Source organism: Pleurodeles waltl, chromosome 6 (assembly GCF_031143425.1).
Source record: "Pleurodeles waltl isolate 20211129_DDA chromosome 6, aPleWal1.hap1.20221129, whole genome shotgun sequence".
Classification (NCBI taxonomy): Eukaryota; Metazoa; Chordata; class Amphibia; order Caudata; family Salamandridae; genus Pleurodeles; species Pleurodeles waltl.
Window position 1 is genome coordinate 612,450,076 of NC_090445.1, and position 17,780 is coordinate 612,467,855.

The following is a 17,780-nucleotide window of genomic DNA, read 5'->3' on the forward strand; positions in this document are numbered from 1 at the left end:
GTCAGTAGGAAGTATTATGTTCTACTTTATAAAACAAGGGGCCAGCGAGATTAAGAACAACAGAAAGAGATAGCGAGAAGTGAAGCAGGGGTAAGGAAACAAAACACACTGAAATGGGACAGCAGTGAGGCATGGGAAAGAGGTTGATGAGTTGTGGAGAACGAAAGATTGAAGGAGGGAGTGGAAGAGAGAAGAGGAGATGGGGCAGTGACTGAGTGAAATAGGAGGGGGATCGAAGACGTAAACAGCAAAACATAAATAATAGGAAAGGAAGGCAGAGAAGAAGGGGAGCTAGAGGCAGGAGAGGATGGGGCAGAGAACTGAGGCAGAGGAGGGACAGACTGAAATGGAAGGAAAAGTTGAGGCAGTGTACGAAAGGAAGAGAGGAGGGACGTGATTGAGGGTGAGTAAGAATAAGCAGGAGGATAGAGCTACAAGAGGTAAACCTTGATCAAGGGAGGACAAAGAGAAAAGGAGGACAGACTGATACAGAGAACAAAGGAGATGTTGGCAGATAAGAGATAGAGAAAAGAGAAATATAAGGTAGATATTTTGCAAACTCAAATATTTGAACCCTGGGAGACAATAAGATAGGCAATAAAAGAAACGTTTGCTATAGTGGGTGTGTGGTAATTTAGTTTATCTCTTGTGATACTGGTGTTGTATTATAGAGGTGAGCCAGAACCAGCATCTCAAGAGTAGAATATTATGATGTCACAGTGACTGGATATGGCCCGGAGAGACAAAGGAGAGAGGTGGAGGACAGAAGTTGGATGGATGAGGCCTCTTGTACTGAATAAACTACTAATCTTAACCTACATCTACAGTCCCATGGTTATTTCCTGTGAGACTCTTGTCACACTGGCGACAAGGATGGGATGTGGTGGACCCTGGAAATAATCAACCCAACAGACCTCAACAACAAAGAAAAGGATTGGTGCCTACTGACACTGTCCCAACCCTGTGAACAGCAACAAAGGAGAAAGACAACTACTTCAATGTGACTACTTCTATCTGAAGAGACTCCCTTCTGTGAAGTATTCAGCCTGGTGCACGAGGGGAGATTGCGCTTTGCAGGATTACTTAATGCCTCAATACAGATGGTGATTTTATTATTACCGTGCTTTGTAGAGGAGTCATACTGCGCCACAGTATCTCATTTGCGCTTATGATGTTGATTCCCTGGTGTCTTTAGTTATTCTGCCAAGTAAAGATTAGCAATTTTCAATGCATGTTTCAATACTGGTCACATGGTGTGTTACATGGCAACCAAAGTTTCAACGAAGTCTGGACTTCCGCCCTGTTTGCACATGGAGGATCGCGGACTGCTGCTTAGCACCTAAAAGCTCATGTTTTGCTTCCGCATGTGCAGATGAAATGGCTGCGTGCATTCTTGCGCATCAAGAACAAGTTTACTAGCAGAATGTTGCTTAGCAACTGAATAGCTGAGGATTCGTCAAGTGTTGTGCGTGTATGTATTAAATTCCTCCAGTGCAACTCAAGTGACTCATTTGTACGTATTTGTATGTCAAATAATAATTCTGGTGCACTGGATTAAGTTCAATTTAGACCTGGCCCGAATTGTACAGTGTTTCATTTGAATTAAAGTGAAGTTATTTTTTAATCTACAATATAAATGAAACTAACTAGTTCCAAGCTACTCCCAACAAAGAAGGTATTTTCTTCCTCAGAAATCTCAAGGAATGTGTGTGTGAAAGTGTCTCTTCTCCCAGCCAACAGGAATTCCTGGTCTGAAACTCGAAGGGGAATATGGGAAGTGAGAAATTACTTCCTGGGGTGGTTGAACAACATCTAGACTGCTGACTGGAATTAAGAATTGTGATCTAGTGGAGACATTATATGAATTACTTTCTGTGTTAACTGATCAACATCTAGACTACTGACTGGAATTAAGAATTGTACTTTAGTGGAGACCTTTTATGAAATATAAATATTATATTTTTTGTCCTCATTAACATCAATTATTTTACAGGAGGATTTCAGACAAAAATATCGATTGTCGAAAAGTAGGTTCAGTGAGGTCACTAAATTATCAAATAAGCAGTCAGGCAGAATGTAACAGCTCCTCCATTTTTTTTTACAAATCCAAGTGTGCCATCTATAAAGTGGCACAAATGGAAAAAAAGTTTTTGAAAGATATGCTAAAGTTGCAGGGTAAACGTAAATGTAGAAAGGAAAACTGCATTACTGTTACACTGTTTGGGCCCGGAGAGCCAAGAGGGTTTTGACCACTTCCTTGAAGTTACAGATACAGAACCTGAAGATATCAATGAGTATGAGACATTTATAGTGAAAATAGATAAACATTATCTCCCTAAAATTAGTACCATACTAGAGAGGCACCACTTTGGTGTACGTTATCAGAAAGAAGGAGAGTCCGTTGAAGACTAGGTCACAGGTTTAAGAAAACTGGCTTCCTCATGTACGTTTACTGGATTGGTAAAAGAAAGAATTCAGGATCAGTTTATGATAGGATGTAATACCGAGAGAGGGAGAGAAGAACTTTGGAAGAAAGTTGAACTAACTTTGGATTAAGTGTTGGTTGTAGCAAAGACCAGTGAACAGTCATTGAAATGTGTAGAAACTATAAAGAAAGAAAAGGTCAACGGGGAGGAAATTGCTATGATTAATACATTTCAAAAGAAAGTAGATAAAAATAAATCTATAAACATTGAGAAGACAAGGGAAAACAAAAGTAAGTACTATAGGTGCCGGAGAAATGGATATTTAGCGAATTATAAAAAAAATTGTCCAGCAAGTAAGGCATTGTGTAACTATTGCAAAAAGAATGGTCATTTTGCTATAGTATGCAAGAAGAAAGCTGTTCCAGAAAAAAGATTCTAGAAATTGCTAATAAAAACAGTGGAACTGATGAAAATTTTGAGTGTGTGTGGGCTGATTTTACTCAGGGTGGGAGAGATAAAAAAAATAGCATGCCATTTGATGTGATAAAGTTAACGGGGAAGACTCAAAAATACTATTTAATTCGGGAGCAGAAATTACAATAATTTCACATAATTTATTCGATACAAAAACCCAAAGGAAATGCTAAAATTCATGACCCTGACATAAGAACATATGCAGATGGGGGAAAACCCATCAATCTTCATGGATATTTTGAAGGCAAAATAGAGTATGGTCAAAGACAAATTAATGTAAAGATATATGTGTCTCAGAAAGGGGACAGTAGCTTAAGCTAGTTCCAACAACGTGATCTTGGTATCATGTTAGATCCAAATAGTGTGCCTCCCATTATATTAAAAGAAAATCACTTGGTTCAAAGCGTAAAAACTGATGAGGCGCATTTTTTCAAGACATACAACTAAAATTTCATAAAGTTTTTCAAAATAATTTAGGATGTCTGAAGGCTTATGCATATAAAAGTCAATTAAAACCACAGGCCAACCCTGATGGTGGAAAACTTCATACCATACCAATTTCCATTAGAGAAGATGTGAGATTGGAATTAGAAAGTCTTAAGGCTGAAGGAATAATTGAGGAGGTGGAAAGCACCAAGTGGTTGGAGCCAATTGTAGTGGCCAAGAAATCGAATGGTAGTATTTGTTTGTGTGTGAATCTTTGAGAATTGAATAAAAATGTGGGAATTGATAAATATCCCCTTCCAAATATAACTGATATGTTATTGTTACTTGAAGGGGCTAAGGTATATTTGATTATTGATTTAATCGTGGCGTATCATCAAACTGAGTTAGATAAAGAATCAAGAGATCTAACAGCATTCATCACCCCTTTTGGCACCTTTTGGTATGTTGGATTACAGTTTGGACTAGTTTTGGCCGCCTCTGTTTTCCAGAAAGCTTTGGAGAAAGTCTTGAAAGGTCTCAGTGGTATTAAAATATACCAAGATAATGTTCTTGTCTTTGAAAAAGACGTTGGAGAAGATGAGTTGAGAGCTAGACAAGTATTGAAAAAAACTGGAAAAATATAATTTGTCTAATTAAGTAGAGAAATGGAAGTTCAGGAGGAATGTGATTGACTATTGAGAAAGAAGAACTGATATGTTCAATACATAATCTGAATTCACCTTGTAATAGTGAGGAACTCATGACATTTTTAGATATGACTGAATACTACAGTAAATGTGTCAAAGGATTTGCAGAAGCCTGTGTCAATATAATAAAACTCTTTAAAAAGTGAGCAGATTTTTCATGGAATCAACAGTGTGAGAGTGAGTTTGAAGAAATAAAAGAAAAATTAAGCCTTGCTCCCAAATTAGGAAGTTTAAATCCAAAAGAGAGGTCAATACTCACTACAGATACTAGTTTGAAAGGTCTAGGGGCAGTTTTGCAACAAGGAGATGGTGCAACTCAAAGGACGATATAGTTAGTGTCGAGAAGTTTGAAAGAAACCAAAACCAGATATTCTGTGCTAGAGAGAGAAGCACTAGCAGTATATTGGGCTACAAGAAAATGTAAAAGAATTATGGGGATGTAAATCTGAGCTCAGAACAGACTATGGGGGTCATTACGACCCTGGCGGAACAAGTCCGCCAGGGCCGTGGGACGCGGTGGCACCGCCGACAGGCCGGCGGTGCCCCGCGGGGCATTCTGACCGCGGCGGCTCAGCCGCGGTCAGAGAAGGGAAACCGGCGGTCTCCCGCCGGTTTCCCGCTGCCCCAAAGGAATCCTCCAAGCCGGCGCAGCATGCTGCGCCGGCATGGGGATTCCGACTCCCCCTCCCGCCATCCAGTTCCTGGCGGTTCTCCCGCCGGGAACCGGATGGCGGGAGGGGGAGTCGTGGGGCCCCTGGGGGCCCCTGCCATGCCCATGCCTATGGCATGGGCACGGCAGGGGCCCCCGTAAGAGGGCCCCTAAAAGTATTTCAGTGTCTGCAAAGCAGACACTGAAATACGCGACGGGTGCAACTGCACCCGTCGCACCTTCCCACTCCGCCGGCTCTATTACGAGCCGGCGTCATCGTGGGAAGGGAGTTTTCCCCTGGGCTGGCGGGCGGTCTTGTGAAGACCGCCCGCCAGCCCAGGGGAAAACTCGGAATACCCTCCGCGGTCTTACGACCGCGGAGCGGTATTTCGGAGGGGGGAAGCCTGGCGGGCGGCCTCCGCCGCCCGACAGGCTCGGAATGAGGGCCTATATCCTCTGTGTGAAGTCTTTAAGAAAAAGGGAACTGATGCAGTCTCTACTAGAATCACTAAATGGGTGGTAGCACTCCAGGCATATTTTGAATTACCAAGGCACACCAAAATAGTCCATAAAGTCCATATCATAGTAGAGTATATCAATAAAAGTTCTGAACATGTCTTGTGATTAGTTGGGATTTATTCTTTCGAAGGCACAATGAATCCAAAAACAACAGCCAACATGTGTTTCATCATCATGACTTTCTCAAGGCATGTATTAGTTAAAACAACGCCCAAACTTAATGTGCAATTCGTGCTGTCTTAGAGTACTCTATAGTGGGCTATCTGCCATGTACTGGATGGAATATGAAACAAAAGAAATCAGAAAGAACAAGGGTTTTGGGCATGTTAAAGATGAATTATCAGAAAACTGAGGTTTGTTACTTAAAGGTACTAGATTAACTCTGCCCCAGTTGCTAAGAGACAAATTGATCAATTTAGTGCACGATGGACATCAAGGAATATCGTAAACTAAGGAGAGCCTTAGGATGGCATACTGGTGGCCAGGTATAGACATTCAAGTGGAAAAAATACTAACGGAGTGTTCACAATGTGCTCACAGTGACAAAACCAAGAATTCAACTTACAGTTATTAGAGAATGTCCAAAGTCTCCATGACAAGAAGTTGCACTGGGCATAATGGGTCCCATATATGGTGAAGGTCATGAGAATTATGTGATTGTGGCTATTGGTATGTACTCGTTGATAGCCTGAGAGCTGTGCAACGAAACGTATTGATACCAAACATGTAGTCAAGTTTTTAAAACACTTATTTGGAAGAGAAGGTTTACCACAGATTCATTTGAAGGATAATGGGGAACAATTAGTGTCCCAAGAAATGGAGTGTTTCCTAAAAGAATGTGACATAAAACATAAGAAGTGTGTGCTTTACCATCCTGAAACCAATGGAATGGTACAGCACTTCAACAGAGTTCTAAGGGAGAGTATACACATGACCAAACACAGTGGTGTAAACTGGAAAAAGGAGATAGAGAACATAGTTGAAATATATAGGTTCTCACCACACTCTACCACAAGAAAGACTCAATTTGAGTTATTTCATGGTAGAAGGTCCAAAATTCGAGTAATCCCAGGTTGGGTAAATGATTTGATAGAACGTTCGGATGAATTTGTGATGAATGATGATTGGAAATTAAGAGAAGAAGAGAAAGTTAAAATACGTAATGAAAATTTTGATTTAGAGTGCATACTACCATGTCAAAGGCTTATAGATTAATGTGGCCAACACAGTGAGAGACCTATAGACAGTTATTTTAAACCAACGAATGAATGTGTGACTGGTTAATTGACAACTTTCGTTCTTCAAATTGAATATTCTCAAGGAATGTTACACCAACAATATTAAGGCAGATTTCTGTCCTTCCTCCCTCAAACCAAATCACAGCTCAAAATAAATGCTTTAAGAAGCCTAACAGTCTAGTAGAATGCCTCATAGAATTAAAGGCAGGGACATTCTGTAGGCCTTGGATCCAGAAGAGGTAGAAGTAGTGGATCTTTTTGGAAGCCCTGAGGATGTTTGATGCATATTTGAGGAGGACTGCGTCATAGGGGTGCTAAAAAGCAAGAATAATCTGACAGGCAGGAGGCATCGGCTGAAGCCCTTGTGTTTACATGTGTGACCACTGCACCATGCCTCCTTATGAGAACCGGGGGCTTCCCTGCCCCCTCAGAGGATCTGCTGAGTGAGGAGCAATGTAAACACATGTGCCTGCTGCAGCATGCAGCATGCCACCTCTTGGCAATCCCAAACGAATGCCCCCCGCCACCCTCAGAGTTGCAGAGCATGCTCCAGTGACAATACTCAGAGCTGTTAGCTGCTCAGTCACATTTGACTTCTCCTCTTCCTCCTGTGTCTGCCAAGTGCAGCAGTTTCAGGCATGGCCCCTCGGTCTCTGTTGACACATGGGCTAGGCTTTCCCCCTCTATGAGTGAGAGGGTCAGGAGTGATCTGCGCACAGAGAAGGCACCCAGAGGTGCGAGGCAGCAAGGAGCGACGGGAGGGAGGGAGTGGGAGAAACAGCGAAAGTGGAACTAAATGAAATCAGTGAGGGGTCAGGGGTGATCTATGCACAAACAGACATTTCAAAACACAGGCACACTTATGGAGCACTAAAAGGACATTAGAAAAAGAGTACGTTGAGAAGTATCGGGCTGTGGAAGGATACTGGCTGCCAACCTCAGCCTGCCAGTCGGAAACTGTACATGGTCCAGGTGCCAAGGAAGAGTAGAGAAAGTGGAAGTGAACCTTGAGAATCAGAAGGCATAAATTGCGAGTGACCACGAAGCCTATGAATGCTAAGTATGGGAGGGTTCTAGCCCCTTTTGAGATTTTTATTAACAAAAGACTTCGCAAGCACAGCACGCTAGCATGTGCCTTGCAGGTGAAACCTAAAATTAGCAAGGGAAATATGATAACAGTGGACCAGTTGTTACTAACATCTGTAAACTTCCACGACTACAAATTAGAAATTGGATGTTTCATCACATGGAATCTTATTCAAGACTGGCAAAAATATTACATTTTTCAGGTAAACAGAAGATTCCAAGATGGACTAAAAATTGCTAATGTTGATAGGCTAGAGAGACTAGGTGTTTTGCCATAAATGCCTGATGTGATGCCCTAGAATCCTTTGTGGCGGATGTGGACTATTCATGGTGTAGAGACCACCTGAGAAATGATGCAGATAAGAGATGTCCATGACATACGGATGCATCTAAAACATGACCTCAAAGCATGGGATAGGAGCATTTCTGCCTACTTTGTTATGATCATGTCTAGGAATTATGAAAAAGCAGTGAAATCCTGAAGTATGAAAATTCCACTTCATTTCCATGAACAGAACGAAATAAAATAAAGTGCTATGGACTGTAAACCTCTACAGTCACTATGGGCAGTTAATATCTTACGACACAACCGAAACACTCATTTATACAGTGCCATGGATCACAAAACACAGTTGAAACAACAACCTTCTTTATTTGAAGTGGAACAAACGGCCATGCAATGATTCAGGTTCATACAGTCAAACCTGCTGAATACAGGTGCCTGCATGATCAGTGCCCACAGCAGGGTAGCCTTTTAACCATCTGTGTTGGGCAGGTCATGGAATGCTTCACACATGTTAAAATGTGTGTATACTCAAACTGTCTCCGGTTGATTGTTTCAAAGACAAATGTTTGTACTGGTCCACATTTAATGGACTCAAATGAAATCTCCCTCCCTGCAGTTTTAAGGTATCATTAACTGGACTCTGCCAAATTCTTCTCAGAATGTATGTAACTAGAGCACCATCTTCCACAAGGATCTGTCACTGATTCTTCAGACCAACAAGATATTCAAGATTAGCCTTTGACATCCAGATAGACTATATTAAATCCTGCTTCATCATTATCAGTGGATTGATCCACTCTGGACAGTGAAAGTATATAATCGTAACTCATCTCTCCAAAGAGTACTAACTGACGTGGTCCACTCATATTTTGTTTGATGTGAACAGCACATTACATCCCCATGCACTGTTGTTTCTCCATTGGCTGATGGTGCTATTCAAACACTATTCCATTGTTTTATCCTCAAAACCCTCCTTTTCGGGTACGGCTACTTAACCAAATTGCTGATCCTTTACTTGTCATCCAGATGCCTAATACCGTAATTTAGAATAAGAGTTCCATTCCTCTGCAAGATACTAGTCATTTGGAGCGAAAGGGGAAGTCTTCTACTTGCATGTGAGCTATACATTATCTGAATGCCTCTAATATAACTACCATCCAGACTCAGTGGACCTACCCCTTACTTCTCTTTAACTCTTCCCCCTTCCTTCCCCAACGAAGCTCTCAGAAGCATAGCTGAGCTGCCTCAATGCTATATACAAAGAATACATTTAAGAAAATGTAACATACTACAAGACGGGACTAAGGGCCATATGTACGAACTCATTCTCCCATAGACATAGAATGGGTAAAACCCTTTGATACATCTGGCCCTAAGTGATGTTGCAAAAACGTATACATATAGTAAGTGACGTGGTTAACTCACCGATCAAAATACTTGGCATTGTTGTCACTAAAACTCCATTGCTTTCATTTCCAACTATGCATAAGTGAATTCATTTTTTATTTTTAAAAAAAACCTGGGTTCTCCTAGGAAAAATCTGAAATGTTTTTTATTAACTGGTAAATGACTGCTTCATTTTAAACCTACACTGTGATCAGTGTCTAATCTCAGATTATGAGATTGAATCCAGTGTGGGCCTTGCAGTGTAAATTATAAAATCTGCATGTCTTTGGCTCCCCCACTACATGGTTAACAGTTCCAGGGGTTGTACTGCATGGTGGAACCTGGGGCCGTATTACATAAAGTACCTCAGGGATACATGTGTATCCGATTTCTCCATCCCCGGTGCAGTTGGTATTTCAGAAGGTGCCACAGATGCTTGCGGGGTCTCTTCTGTACTACAGATCACACAGCGTACATGTAGAGCCAGTGCGATCCAAAGAGGGTGTGTCTTCATTTACGTGAGGGCATGGTCGCAGGAAAAAGTGTGAAACACTTTTCGGCTGCGAGCACAGCATATTACAGATGGAGTTGAAAAGGCAAAGGAGCTGTCGAGAGACACACTGACGGTGTGTCACAAAGAGGTGGTGCACAGTTAATTCGTTCCTTGAGGGCAACACTTGCAAGGGGGTGAATAGGGTCCCGTGGACCCCCCAGATATCTCTTTTTGTAAAGGAGTCTGGGTTGCCACACTCAATGTGAAAGAAAGAGAAACTGCTTCAAACAACAAGTTTGCCTTCCGCTAATACGCGACAGTGTATGGGACAGTGTAATGGGACAGTGCACACTATAAATAATAATTCCACAGGGGCCATATCATGATTTCCTTCGATGGCGCACTTGTCTGGTCATGAGACATAGTGAGGCACAAGAAAGACAAGCATGGAAGAGATGGCATTTTGAACAATTGAAATTAAACCATTTGACACACAAAACTAAATTTCCTAAAGTCAGATTTGGAGTGCAAGTCACCGGAAGACCAGCTCAATCAGACACACTTCCAGGTCAATAGTGGCAGACAGAGCATAGCTCACAGTGGCCTCCCTTGTCTGGTAACAGCAGCTGTTGTAACTACTTGATACATGCATTTGTTTACATTCAGTTTGATTCGTTCTTTAAACGTTCTCATTCTCCCCCTGTTCAGTTCCCTTGGTTCCCTTCTTCCCTCTCCTGTTGTGCATTGGCATTCTCCCTCTGACCCTTTTGTCAAAATTGTTCTTTTCATTCAGTCTCCCTCTTTCCCGGTGCTGCAATTGATCATCTTTTGGCCACTTTGTTGGTTTCATGGTACACTGTGTGCTACTTATAGCATACCATCTGCTTGCACCGAGGAGGTCCTAATCTATGGCATTTGTATCTGCTACTTCTCTTCTGTGTGTAGACCTCAGTGTAATTTGTGTTCTCTGACCCATAGGTGGATACTTAAACCTTGATAAGTCTGCCTTAAGACTGTGCCTAGGAGTCTAGTCTGGATCTTCCACCTATCAACCTGCAGTAGTGTCTCTCTCTCACATACTCTCTCTTTCTCTTTTTCTCTCTCTTCCTCTCCTCTCTTGCCCTCTCCTCTCCTATCACTCTCTCTTTTATCACTTTATTCCATCATCACTCTTGAGTGCATGACATCAGTGCAGAGCTGAGCACCTGCTTTTTTGCATCTGAAATATCTGAAGTCTGCACATATAACTTGGAATATCTGTTTCCGACTTGTTCTGTCTCAAGGACAGAATAAGCCTCTCTCCCTGTTACCACACATACCTGAAGCAGCTCAGAGATTGAGTATTATTTCTTGCATATGGTTTCTCTGTTTTTAGTTATGCTGTAGTTTTGTTATTGCTGCTAGCGCCAGGACAACCGCTGGGAGTCAGGTTGGCTTCAAAAGATTTTAAACTCAATCAGAGGGTTAGCCATTGAGTGACAGGATGAAAAAGGCGGCCTTACAGCAGAAACAGACGACCTGTCTGTTTAGGAGGTGAAAGGAAGCGGTGTAGGGATCTATGTGTATTAGTCTGGGGGTAAAGGGCTTCTCATTGTGTAGCAAAGTACAAATGACATCGGAAGTTGTCCAGTTTGATCAGTTTGAAATAAAGCAACCGTTTATCAACTGTGCCCCTCACCATATTCTCAACCGCAATTCATAATCCCTGCTTCTTGCCCCGCCCCAATTTCATTCACTTACGTAAGGGGGCTCTATTGCACCGCGGGAAATGACAGAAATATAACCAGATTTGCCCGTGTCACGTGACTTTTCTGGTTGGCAACGCTGTTTATTTTTACGATCTCTTTAGGGCATTCCTCAAAAATGTAGGCAGGGAGTAAACAGAACTCTGAGCAAGTCATACTTCAGTGTTGTGACACGCAAGCCTCTCGGCACGAGAGCAGCATTCAAACGTTTTGTTAAGTAAACTGCATAACACGGTTCTAGTATTTGGGTTACATCCCAGCTAAGACATTGTTCAACACATAATTTGAATATTCCTGTTCGAAATGTTTTTGCCTCTGCCCACACACTGGAAGGAACACCCCCAGGGGAAAAGGCTGACATATGTAACTAAAGTATTAATTGTAACAGAATACCCCTGGTGCCAGACATATCTTGGCTGTGTTGTGTCTACACAAGTCGCATTTCCTTCTGCTGGGCTCCGCGAGAGCCCGTTTTCCCCTTCTCATTCTGTTTTCTGACTGTTTTCCAGGACACTCCCTGCTTGCTTTCTTGTTCCAAGCTCAGCTCTCTTTTACCTTATAAGGAGGACTGGTCGCAGCAGCTATGACATCAGCGAAAGCTTTTCGATGCCAGCATCTGGGTGCCTTCCCACTGCCAGAGCAAGGCTTGCAACAATCAAAGAGCGAACTTAAAAAATAAATAAATAAAAAACACAGAACAAGCACAGTGGCCACCTGGCCCCTGTTTACCAAAGACCACATTACTTTTACGGACAGGCAGTCACAGAAAGCGAGTAAATTCTACACTGAAGGCACTCCAAGTGAGTGCTACTCGCAATTTAAGTCATTCCTAACATGTAGAGACATAAAAAAGCAATGCCTGTACAAAACACAAAAAACACTTCGGCCCTCATTATGAAAGTGGCGGTCTGATCTCCACATTACGACCATGGAAAAAGCGCCACGGTCGGACCACCTGCACCACCACTTTTAGGCTGGCCAATGTCCTGGCGGTGTCAGCGGTCTTATTCCGCCACGGCAGCGCTGCTAGCAGTGCTACCCAGGGGATTACAACCCCCTTGTCCGCCCGCTTTTGAGGGCCCCATGGGCATTGTGTCTCCAAACAAGGCAGTAAGCAGGCTGAAGGTAAAGAGGGACCAATTTTAATGCATGGGAACCCCAGACTGTATCAAGGCAACATTCAAAATGGAAATGCGTGCCAGTTAAGTATCAATAAAGATATTGATAAAACATTAAAACAAATACATACTGCAGAATACAGTATAAAACACATTATTTACTAGCAGTGTGAACGATAGAAATGGGCTTTCTGGTTGGCTAGTGCAGTGGTTCCCAACCTGTGGTCCGGGGACCCCTGGGGGTCTGCGAAGCCTCCTCAGGGGGTCCGCGACTGCTTAGATAATTAAAAAATGTTAAAAGATTAGGTCCCCAGCTTTCAGTAATGACTTAGTGGGGGGTCCCCGGACTCCAAGAACGAGTCAGTGGGGGTCCCCGGGTTCCAGTAATCATAAAGTAGGGGTCCACAGAAGTCAAAAGGTTGGGAACCACTGGGCTAGTGTATGCACCTAAGCCTGCCAGAACCCCCACTCTAGTCATGGTAAGCAAGCTACACATCAAAGAGAACATGTGCTCAGCTTGGCGCAGAGCAGAAGATTGCGCAACACACTCACACCAGTGACACAATAAATACACCACAAAAGCGATTCTACAAAGAAGTATTTAAAAATAAACTATATTGTACATACAAGACCCAAACGGCATGAGTCATAATTATTGTGCATATGAAACAATCGCTGCCAGGGAACTCAGTAGGAAGACAAAGCAAAGACCAACACAATCTGTCCCGTGTGAATTAGAAAGGCTGAGGTCCTGAAGTGCATCCATACAACACATGAATCACCACATGACATTATATATAACATAAATCATAATTTTGCAGACTATGCCAACTTTGAGGTAAAACTCGTTATCCTAAACTTGGCAAGACTAAGATCGCCATCCATCCCTTATATATCATTTACTGTCCTGAGCAATGTAGGGTGAATGCAATGTACATTGGCAAATACTGTAAGAATGATACAGGATTAGACCTGCACCTTAGATGCTGGGAATAAATAGTGCATAGAGATTAATTTGTATGTGACATACTGGAATTTTTCCAGAGACCGGGGATTTTATAGAGATGGTTACCTAGTTGCAGGGAAACATCGAACTCTTTTACGATCAATTGAGGGGCCCGAGGTATGTGCCAAAACGTGGGGCCGCATACACTACTGAATTCCGCATTGAGACCTCCCTGGGTGCTCTGCATGTGAAACCTGGGAAGGTGGCTGGATTGCAGGTATTTGTACGCCTGACCGGGAATCTCATCCCCACAGAGATTGAAAGGCACCACACATGGCTGGCAGTAGAGGAAAAACCTCTCTGCCCCCCCCCTACACACCAGGAATTCACAGAAAAGGAGGCAGGCTGCTGCCTGTGTCTTTCCTACAGGGTGATGCGGCTGCCCCGAGAAACGTACCTCTCAGGTGCCTGGATGCGCAAGGCAGTGGTTTCCCTTCCCTTCCTCGGCGGTGGGAGCACCGACAGGGCCAGTGGGTGGGTCATTGGGTTGCCTGGCCATGTCACCATACAACGGGGCTTCCCTCAGCACTGCCGTGGTTCTCCCAGTATAGAGACCCACACCCAACATAGTCACATGAACTGCTCAGCACACTCTGGCCACATGGTGTAGGCAATGTGCCAGGGACAACAAGCATACGCTTACTCAGGAAGCACCAAGCGCTTACCAATCGCTGGTTGAAGAGGCCAAAAGGGGACAGATACAACGTTTCCCATGCACTGGCAGAGAGTAAAGCGCTCCGTATGCGCTGCACCAATCGCTCACCAGACTCTAATAAAATAATGGAAGAAGATGGCTTTGTTTGGCCGGACTTAGAGTTCCACGGCCAATCCTTGGCAGACCAGTCCCAGGTGAACACTTGGGGGGGACCCAGGGTCAGGCAGACCAGTACATCAGGGCAAAAAATTGTGGTTTCTCCTGGCAGTCCAGCAGTACCTAGGGACACACAGTCAAGGAACAGGTGGCAGTAGAGCAACAAGCAGAAAAGCAATCCATCAAGTCCTTTATGCCACCCAGTAAGCAGCAGACAGCAGCGCAAGAACAGAAAAGCAGTCTAAATGAGTACTTTGTAGCAACGCAGCAGTCTTTCTGACAGAGGTTCAGTCCCAGTTTCAAAAGTAGTCTAAAATCATAGGGTCATGTACTTATACTGTACTTATACTCTTGTACTTATACTCCTGTACTTATACTTCAAAATGTCTTTGTTCAGGGGGCGACACAAACCCTTTCAACCCAGCCTTGGCTCCTGACATCAGTAGGTGTAAATCAGCCCAATATGTGAGGCGGGTACACAGTCGTACAAATGTAAGTGCTCCACGCCTCCCTCTATACCAGCCCAGTAACTATCAGTATGCAGATGGATGAAGACGACTCTTCTGTCACACCTAGCCCATCCTTTGCTATGGCTGTCTGTAAACTATGCACCAATTGTAGCTGTCAATCTGCCCTAGACATGGATTGGAGTCAGGCTGCAAAACACTAGAGTTATAAGCATAGAGCAATTCCCACTTTCTAAAAAAGACATTTCTAAAATTGTAATGTAAAATCCAACTACACCAGTAAGCAGGATTTCTCACTACCACTCCAAACATGCCCACGTTATTCCTCCCAGATCAGAAATTACCACTTAAACATACATGTAAGGGAATTCCCAAGGCTAACGTATGAGAAGAGCAGCTCACACAGTGAAAAACGAAATAGACTTATTGTCACTACTAAGACATAAATATATATAAGTAAATGTCCTACCTTTCACATACAGAACACCCTGCCCATAGGGCTACCTAGAGCCTACCTTAGGGGTGATTTATGTGTAGTAAAAAGGGAGGTTAGACCTTTGCAAGTAGTTTGAGTCACCAAGTCAATGTGGCAGTGATCTTCGCACGCATGCACTGCACTGGCAGGCCTGAGACAAGTTTGAAAGGCTACTTCGCTGGGTGCCACAATCAGCACTGCAGGCCCACTAGTAGCATTTAATTTACAGGCCCTGGGTAAATATGTTACACCACTTTACAAGGATCTTACAGGTAAATTAAATATGCCAAACAGGTGTAAGATAATCATATCAAGTTTTACTGGAGAGAGTGCATGCATTTTAGCACTGATTAGCAGTGGTAAAGCGCACACAGTTTAAAGCCAACAAAAAGAGGATCAGAATAATAGGAGAAGAAAGGAAAAAAAGTTTGAGGATAACCCTGCAGAAAGGGCCATTTCCAAAAGCAGGACTGGGGAACAAGACATAATGTTAATGAGACAAGACTACATTTGCTTGAAGCTGCAGGCTTCAAGCTCTGGCCATCATGTAGAAGGCTGTATTGCCCCCACAGAACACTAGGGCCACTTCCAGTTGAAAGGTCTGACATTCCCTGAAACCGCCACTGGTGGCATGACAACCATAGGACAGGGCATACTTATCTAATGTTTCTGTGCTTGTTAACATGATATGTAAATATTCTCCCTTGGATCTCACACCCGAGATTTTGGAGCAGCAGCTATTTTGATCACCTTTCAAACCAAAGCAAATTATCTGATCATGCCTAAATAGTATGTCTTTGAATATGTGTGATAATTATAACAAAGCATATACTGACACAGGCAAGCCTCCTTATTAACTGCTCAAAGTATGGCCTCTTGCACTTATGGTAACACAGAGATAGCCTCTTTAGATACCATGCCCCACGCTGGTCTGCTTATTGGTATTATGCCATAACCCAGTTCCTCCGCATTCTTTTATAAATATTCTTCTGCTCCTGTTGCTCCCCTCTCTGTTCTCCAATCCAATTCACACCCTTTCCGTTAGCCTCAAAATATTCCTTACTCCACAGCACCACTTTCAGGTTTTTTGGATTCACTTCACAGAATCACAACTAGAACTGATTAGATCACACGAAATGATCGTTGGGAGCTCGTCCCAGGTCGACGTGTGAGCAACGGACTGATAACCTTCTTGTTCTTTCCCTGTATAAAGTGACTGCTCGTTCACCTCAATATAGTCTGAGACTCCCAGTAACTCCATCCCATTACATACCTGCTCTCTTTAAAATGCTGAAGTCTATGAGCCGCCTTCCCCTGAATCAAGAAGCCTCTTCATCCATCCTTCATAGTCTGTGACTTACTCACTGGAAACGTTTCTCTTTATTTTCTAACCTCTACCCTATAGCTGCTGAGTGCAAAGGCACAGAGATGGAAGACTAGAAACTCAGAGACCAGATTCAGACCCGTGTGGCCCAATCATCCTTTAATTTTGTTCCTCGGGAGAAGAGCTACATGGGCAACTACTTAAGTGTCCTAACCATTTGATCATCAGAACACAAGGACACAAGGGGTGGGGTAGATCCACTAATATTACAACTGTGCTTGCGGGCCTTAATAATGTATTGTAACTAGGTGCTACATTTCTCATTATATTGCAGCAAGCACCTACACAAAATTTTGTCAATCATTATATTTCAATTATTGAACACAAATGACCTCTTCAACTGAACTCAACATAGAGCAGGGATTGCAGATGAAGAAAATCAGACGTTGTTAACCACGGGCGTGTCTACATTCAACTTCTATGTCAGGACCGGAGGCTCTGATTATGCTTTCTCTTTCTTTACTGACTTCAATAGCAGCCAATCAAATACAAGTAAACAGAAAAACTAAACATCCCATGATGCCTCACATATCATCACATGGTCCAATCACCAAGCATGAGCTCTGTCCATAAGTCCTTTGACCCTCGACGTCACTTCCTCTTTCTTTGCTGCTTTGCAGCAGATAAGTATCCTCTAATGTTCTCTCTACTATGTAATGTGATTATAACATTGTTTTTTATTACTTATAGGTTTTCTTAAGCGTCGCAATTCAGCGCACTTTCATTGTATTATAATAAGCGCGTCACGCTATTTCAGGCAGCTCCCTCCACACTTTATTTGAGGGCATTTATTACTTTGCCTGATTTGGGGTTTTTGCACTCCCCCTTGCTTTTCAAAACTTTTCAAAGATATTTAAAAAGCAAAATAAAACAGTTACCTTAATATATATATTTTCCTTTTATTAAAGACTATTATGCATTGACATTTTGGTCATGGCTCAGTGGGATGACCAAGAGGCAGAATACTATACTGAAGAGTTGGGCAATCAGTTGGAAGTAGATCTAGTGGAAGCCCTTGATACCAGGGTCCAGCAATCAGTAAATGATGCCCTGGTGAGAGCCTTGGGTCCCTTTTCTGGGCAAC

General features: G+C 42.9%; 1 protein-coding gene across 1 annotated transcript in view; it reads right to left on the minus strand.

Moving 5' to 3' along the window:
- CSRP1 (cysteine and glycine rich protein 1) overlaps nucleotides 1-17,780 on the minus strand; it is an 80,105-nt gene that overhangs the window by 39,378 nt on the left and 22,947 nt on the right. The gene's annotated exons all lie outside the window — the stretch shown is intronic.